At 36.0% G+C, this 8,325-nt stretch overlaps 1 pseudogene; it reads right to left on the bottom strand.

Annotated features, from left to right (window-relative positions):
* Positions 1–1,864: 1,864 nt before the first annotated feature.
* Positions 1,865–2,018, bottom strand: LOC147250439 (U1 spliceosomal RNA; annotated as a pseudogene).
* Between the last annotated feature and the right edge of the window lie 6,307 nt (positions 2,019–8,325).

Raw genomic sequence — 8,325 nt, 5'->3', positions numbered from 1 at the left:
ATGGTTCTCATTCTTTTTCTATGGTGTTTTACGGCACCTGCGATCAAACGTTGTTGTTTACTGCCACCTTGTGGAATTAGTTATTCTTATTAACTATTCCGTCCCGTTTTCACTAGGAAGTCGATCTGGTGTCCTCCACCTTGCACCCCACGCCACCTCTAATCTGAAATGGTGGGGCATGTATATCGACTGACACATTTTTTCCATCAGCCTCCAAGTGACTGTAGTAACCTCCAGCTGCCCCATTGATTCCAATATTAAGTGACGCATGAATTTTCAAGAACATTACAGTGAAGACCACAGGGAAACTCTACATCCTAAATGTGTCAACCCCCCAGCTGATTCACCTTAGAAAAACCCACTTTTCATGTTTGCCAAACATTCTTTGTACTTATTTCTCTATTTTTGAATTTGAATTTTTGTTTAAAACATTTTGTTTCCTGTGTTACTTTGAATACCTCTCATATTCATCTGAACAATGGAAACAATCTTTACCATCTACACTCTAGAATATAGAGTGTAGATGTAGTCACACTATCCATAGTATAGCTAGTCTATTCAAACATAGATATAGAAATCAAACTGTGTTTATTTCCATTAAGATATTAAAATGTAATAACTCTTGTCTTTTGACAGTTAATTTCTTTGAGATGTGTTACATGCATATTTAGAGCAAAAAAAGAAAGTAAGGTTTTTGTAAAACCAAACAAATATAATTTATTGACAAATGGGCAGTTGCAGCTAGTGGCATTCATTCATCAAAAATGACAAAAAAACATGGTCATGATAATTACCAAATTACAGATGAATTTATAGGTATTATCAATTACTACTGATGACTAATCAATTTATATTATGGTCAAATTTCTCTTAAGGAAATGTTAAGACAGTATGGAACCCCCCCCCCCCCCCCTACCATTTATCTGCATTTTTAATTCCTATGTATTTTATTTTGTTGACTCTGTCAGATGTAATAGTTATACTTTATGATCAGCTCTGTGGTTGTAGTTGGTTATGGAGTTGCACTGAATTGCTTTAAACTTTATAGAAAGACATATATTTTTAAATATTCCACTGTTCCAATCCATTTAAATGAAGTTGCTATAAAATTACTGCCAAATACTAACCTCAATAATAAATGCTGTAATTGATATTACTTTGACAGTGTCAATCAAAATCGAACCTTTTCAGATTTGCAAAGGCAGAATTATTGACAGAGCTGTTTTTTTTCTTTTTTGCAAAAAAAGTAACAAAAATGTCTGCAAAAAATGTTTAATGAAACACTTAAGCAGAGATGATCTACTCGAGATGTGTAAAGTTAATCAAAAAATATAAATTAATTGTCAATACAGCCTACTACAATTTTCAAATTGCCATATGGTTAAGTCTTTTTTTCAAGCCATTACACTTTTTGTGGTACTGCAGAAAAATCATGCCAAGATATCAAATTCTACAACCTTAAGAACAGTTTGGGTGCTGGGTAGGGGTATGCTTGTTGTAAAAAAATAAAATAAAATCCCACTATTACACTTACAATGGATTTTTCATTAAAAATGCACATTAATTCAATCATCACAAGTCATACCACAATTGCTGTATCAGTCAAAATAATTAAATACTAAAATCAATAAAATAATGCAGGGCTAATGTACACAAGAATTGCAATATCTTTCATTAGAAGTATCTTCCATGTCCTAGAGAAAAAAAGTCCATACATTTTTCAGCATTTGTATTTGACACAAAGCTTGGCCGAAAATTACTTTAAATATTTCTAAATTCCATAGAATTTTAAAATGAAAATATCATAAATTTACATTGGTGTTATACTACAGAATGACTTGATTTGATTGAATATTCCTTTGTTATTTCCACAACAGGGAAATTCACAAGAAATTAGGCAGTTGAGATTCTCCCATGTGGAGAATTCATAGGGGTCAGATGGTTGGAGTGCAGTGATCAAGCCTCACCCTGAGAGAACCACCTTCATGATCATGGAGTCTCTCTTGCCAGGGAAGTGTAGCATAGAATAGATAAAAAAAAAAAAGCATAGATAAGGTAAGATACAATTCTTTAATTACAATATACTAAAATCATGCAATGAAATATAGGTGCACTCAAGGACTGGGCTCAAATATATTTAAAAATAGAAATTTTCATTCCATTCAGACGTATTCACATTCAACAGGGCTCTAAGGAAGGACAGGGTAACAACTAATGAAAGCATTCTGAGGACCCAAATTTTATTAGACTTAACTTAATTGGAATAAAATGAGTAGTGTAAAGAATTAAAGTGGCATAGAGGAAAAAATGAAGTGATACAATTACTTTTAAAGATAAGGATGAGTAGTAGGTGGTAAAAAATGTTTTGTTGTGTGTGTGTGTTTTTTTTAACACCAATCCATCTGTCCTTGGCAAGAGAGAGAGAGAGGAGAGGTCATGATGCTATCGTACTTTCAGTGTTAAGAGCCTTATCCTCACTGGGTTAGCTTGCTGGCCAAGTACTGAAACTGCTTCTCTCCCTCCAGCAGTTTTCGCTATTCTTGTGTATTCCCCAAACCTTTCCCAAGTAATTACAACCAAGAGTATTACATTATTACTATAATTGTCAGGTCAAATGATTTCACAGCACGTGCGCAACAATAGTTTAGTCTTCCACAAGATGGCAGCACAGTATAATAAAACAGACACAAACAAAGACACAATAAGACACAATAAGACACACACACACACACACACACACACACACACACACACACACCACGTCATCACATTATATATATATATATATATATATATATATATATATATATATATATATATATATCATGAAACATTTTTGTGTGATTATTTAAGACAGGATCAACACTGTGAGAGGTAGCAAATAGAGGACATGCACTAGAAGGCACTAATATAATGATGTGACTGTATGTATATTATGATAAGGCCCCCACTGTGCCTGGAATGTAGTTTCAGCCCCACACACCATGTGGGTCACTCGAAGAAAAAGTAATAATGTAAAAGTCATTAGCCCAACACAGAAAAGAAAATCTCCTTTCCTCTAAAACTCCCGAGAAGGAATCTCGTAGCTTCATGTCAGACTTGGTAGAATTACAGTTAAAAAGTGAATAAACAAATAAATACAAAGGGAATATTGTTGTCTTGCAATGTTACATGGTGAAACAATTACTTTCCAAATCCCCATGTTTTGCCATGAAAGTGTCTAATGAGTAATACTTAAGGTGTGTGATCAGTCATCAGGTGCCCCAAAGCCAAAAATTCAAAATTAGCAGTATCACACAGATGCCAACACATACTAACTTTAGCTGTGTAAACATGAGGTGGTGCTTCAGGCATCAAATACCCAAAAAACAAAACAGTCATTACCATGCTAATGCTAATTAGCATGATCATGGCAATGCTTAGGGAGAGGTCTTTCGTCTGGCAACCAAAATCCCCCCAAAAAACCCTAAAATTATCATTAGCATGCTTCTGCTAAGATAGTATTAGCATTGAATCTTCATCATCAGCATTGAACCTTGACCTTTGACTTAAATGACCGAAAGCTTCGGCAGCATTCATCATTGGGTCAGCATTAATACTGATTTTAAATGTGAAGAAATGTCAGGGCTTGAAAGCTGAAGTGAATTTTGATGGATTTATCTTCATTGACTTACATTGTAAAAAAGTTTTAACAGTCAAATATTTTTTAAAGAATAAAAGTTACAAATGTGATCTGTAATAAGTTTTAAAGCTTTTGAAGTGCAGTACAGTTTAATAGTTGAATGGGTTGTGTTGCTGAAAGTGTGAAGGAGATGAAAACATTGGAATATTTAAGTATTTAGATGTTGTTCCCATAGACAAATTTTGTTAAAAAAGTGCAAAAATTTAAAAAAGTTATTATTGTGAAAAATCCATCTCACAATGTCCTTGAAGAGCTGAACATTGAGATGCAAACATTTTGTCTTTAGGTCAATTATGAAGGAGTTGAAAGATGCCAAATATGTTGTGAGAAAAATAATAACTTTAGGATCGCAATAATGTGCATTCATAATAATAATAATGATAAATAACTTTATTTATTACTATATAGCACCTTCTTATTAAAGTCATAAAGTGCCTAAAAAGGAGAATTAAATTGAGGCAAGGCAGATGAACAATAAAAACCAAAGATCTCTTGGTTACTTATACAGCGTGCAACGTCTTGTCACTAACCTGCCTACCCATCCCACTCTCCTGTTTTCTTGCCTGTTAAAATTAGGGAGAGCATCATGAAATTAAACATGAGTGAATCTTTCCCTATGTGTATGGATAGGGAGGGGCTACAGATCTTAAATAAGTGTATGGTTGCACAAGAATTTTCAAATTTTCTGCTCTTTAATCCTGTATGCATGACATCACCAAAGCCTCATGCAATGTTAAACTGAGCTCTGTTTTGCCTGTTTTATATGCTATAAAGTACTCTTTCTGCTTTCTACATCTTTCAATTCATCTCAGCATTTTGCAGCTTTGCATTAACATCGCATTTTCTACAAAAAATGCAGTTCAATGTAATTTAAAATGAGACATTAAAAAATATCCAAATTAGGGAAAGGAGATGATACTCCTGAATTACTGGCAATGGGAATGCATGTGTTTGTAAGACTATGTACCTGTATACTATCTGATACTTTCAGGAACACAAAAAGACTTAAGACCTGTTAACTAGGGACACCATGTACAATAGGACACAGAGTAACTACTTGAATAACCCGAAAGTGATGATGTTACCGTGTGCGTGTGTGTGTGTGTCCACTTGCTTCCGTGTGCTTGCCTGTGTTCAGGCAACACCATTTAAATGGACAGGTTATCACAAGGTCACCACTTCACTTGCATTATGTGTGTGAAAGATTGTGTGTATGTTTGCTTCTGGGGCATTGAAATGAAGGAAGCCTAATTAGAGCGTTAATTAAAAAGCAAACAGCTTATTGAATAATCCTTTCATTTGAAAAACACACACTAGCCAGTGTCCTCCCTCTTTCCTGATGTCTCAGAGACAACAAAGCTATGTCAGCTATGTAATGATGTTGGTGATATATATGTACTCATCGTTCTTGATTTAAGTGACACATACTGAATGTCATTGTGCTGATAGCCAGGTTGAAATATTTAGTGCAGTGTGCACCCAGGCCAGCGCCTAACTTAGCTTTACTTAATGATATACCTAGTAATATGGTGGAGAGGAAGGAGCATAGCATAATGAGTTCCAGAGAGTTTCACAATGGGCCAAAAATTTCCTGAGAGGGGCTGCTGTGAAGTTAATATCTGAAGCTGATATGTGTTTGTTATTTACATGATAAGTCTTGAGATTGAACAGTCTACAAATGTGATGGCACCAATGTCTTGACAAAACCTACTGCAAGAAAGACCTCACATACTCATAAGTCTAACAGGGAGGCATTCCATGCCCAGTTTGACCTAGTTCATCACACCATTTCTGTTTTATTAGTTCATCATACATGAGATGAGTATAAGCACCAGAACCAGGCAGGGAAGGAGCTGATAGGGCAGGAAACACAAGGAGCAGGGCTATGACTAACAAAGACTGACAACGACCAAACTAAACAGTCCCTAATGTACAGAGGAGGCCCCTTCAATAACCCCAACAAGTGACCACCAAACATTTTCTGTTGCAAACTTCTGTATATTCGTTTAGCTTGCTAAGCTAGCTAAAAAAAAAAAGTTTCATGACAGTACAAATTACTGATCAACTAAAAAGAGTTTCTAGCAAAAATCTTGCCTGGGGCACCAAATTTCTTAGGGCTGCCACTGCTAATGTAAAATAAAGAGTTCAAAACTTGCAGTCCATAATAAATTTAAACACAGGCCTGATGGGAGCATGACACTCTTGACATTATTATATGGACGATAAAACTGATTAATGTTTCAGAAAATAGGCAATTTATTTTTGTATGTTTTACATCCCTTGCTTTTGGAGAAAAACATCTATGGTCACATAATAGCATGTTCTATTTTACCTAAGTCATGAGTATGGAACAGCAATAATGATTTAATAAATATGGTTTATTGAAACCAAGAACTACTCTTAATGGAACTGAAGCAATGAGTAGGCAGGGTAGGCCCTTTTCAGCAGAGCTTGTTTTGCTACTGGGAGTAATCTTTTCGAATATGGGGCAGGCACTTCTCTGCTCTGCCCTCCCAGGTCATGCACATAGCCTCATTTGTTGTGATGTTCACTTGCATATTTTCTTGCTCTTTCTCTTGTAGGAGCTGTCACTCTCTCAATGTGTCTTCTGTTATACAAACAATACACTTCAGTGTAGTAATGGGAACTGTGATTGAGACATTGTTTTAATGTGATTATGATATTGTCTAATACTGGTATTTATGGATTCTTTGTGTTATATGCTTGAGTCCCAACAAATGCTATAATAATTGATATGTGTATGTAATATTTAAAAAAGAACACATCATTTTATTCACCCATCCGTACGAGCAAGGTGCGGTGAGAAGTAACAGGCCACCATCAGTTCCCCTCTCTGTTGTCCCCCTCTGATTCTTCCACCTTTATGCACACATTTTTCAGTTGAGTTGGGGATTAAAGAGGACCACTTTATTTCTCACTGCTGTAAAATTTGATCTGAACAGTATATAATGATTCAACAGGGCCCCATGAATCCAAGTGTCTCTGGCCACGAAATGATCCAAACTGACTCATAACCTACTGTGCATACATGTGGTTGCTCACACGTGCTCCAGATGAGATGGCCAGCACCCTGAATGGCACTTTGACACCATGTGTATGAACATGAGTGTGAATAGGAGGAACCATTGTAAAGTGCTTTGCCTATTAAGGGAGAAAATACTGTCCAAAGTTTACCAGTTACCAAATGGTTCCCAACCACAGTGTCCTGGTGTTGTTTACTCACAACAACCTGCCTACGATAGTATGTGTACATTAGTAGTATATCATGTCCTAGAGTTAAAGAGCACCACCTCTGCTCCTCTAATCCTTTCAGCCTTTCGTTATCTCTGTCTCCATCTATCTGTCCACTTATCTGTCCATCTCTCATCAGGTCATTGTCTCTGCCTCCAAACATCATCCCTCCATCTCTGCTGATACCAGTGTCCTTCACAGAAATTCATACAGATCCACAAATAATTTGCAGTAGTCTGGTGCTCTATCTCCAGAGGAGGAAAATACTCTTTGACACCTTTGCGGTTTCTCAATGAATTTAAACACATCTAGAAAGGCAAAGTCTTCTCTAATGGATGTAGTATCCTGCAAACCTTAAGTCTCTCTCCCAAACAAAGACTGTATTAGGACATTAGTATATTAATACTATCTGAACACCTCGTCTATATCTTCTGTTCTCTCCATCCCTTATCTTCTCTTCTGTCTGTCAGTCTGTAATCTTTCTGTCCTGATAACATCATGTCATCTATTCTTCCAATTAAAACATCAGCCTTATGCCCTTCACTGACACATAACCTGTTAGCCACTCTTAGTTTGTATGTGTGTGTGTGTGTGTGTGTGTGTGTGTGGGGGGGGGGGGGTCACTATGCATTGCCATTATCTTTATAACAAAGGTCAGATAAGGATTGTTACTAAATTTCAAACAGTCAGGTGAAACATGAAAACCTCCGTCTAAGGTGCCCACAAGGGCATTCCCCTGCAACAGTATTGACAACACATTTCAGCATAACCCAGTACAATTCAACTGCACTTCACATTCTCATACTCATTCTAAAATAAAGCCTCATAAGGACAGGATTTTTTTTTCTTACGGATGATACTGCATTAGTTTGAGCTAGTTGTGCAAAATACATTTTCAAGTGCGTTTATTGTACATATCTCAGAATGATTACTTTTTTTTATAAAAATTGTTTAACATGATTCATGACATACATATAGTATGATTCCTTATCATTGTCTCAGTTGAAATGTACCTTGGTGTATTTTCCATGTTGCTTTCCACTCTCCTGACTTGCAGCATCACTGATGCTCACAACAGTGAGCAGTGGGTAACTGATCCTATTTTTTTTATGGATGAGATCAGATGAGAGCAGATTTTTTTTAATCCTTTACAGACCATCTATTTCAGTGTGGATAAAGCTCTGAAAAATAAGTCTGAAAAACAAATTGGTTAAAAATAGATTACATACACACAGTATGTTGTAAAGAATGTGGTTAGGTACCAACTGTTCAGACATAGACTCTGAGAGTGGGTTAGATAGCAAGTGGAGATTAGATTTATCTAAAATGTGGAGAAGAGTTCTTGAACTCATTTGCTTGTAGGCTTTTGAATAGTTTGAGGCAGGAGTTTC

The sequence above is a fragment of the Aulostomus chinensis genome, chromosome 13 (genome assembly GCF_037954235.1).
Source record: "Aulostomus chinensis isolate RoL2024-O1b breed Wild chromosome 13, RoL_Achi_v1.0, whole genome shotgun sequence".
Lineage (NCBI taxonomy): Eukaryota > Metazoa > Chordata > Actinopteri > Syngnathiformes > Aulostomidae > Aulostomus > Aulostomus chinensis.
The sequence above is the reverse complement of the archived record's forward strand: the minus strand, read 5'-3'. Positions and strand labels throughout refer to the sequence as shown.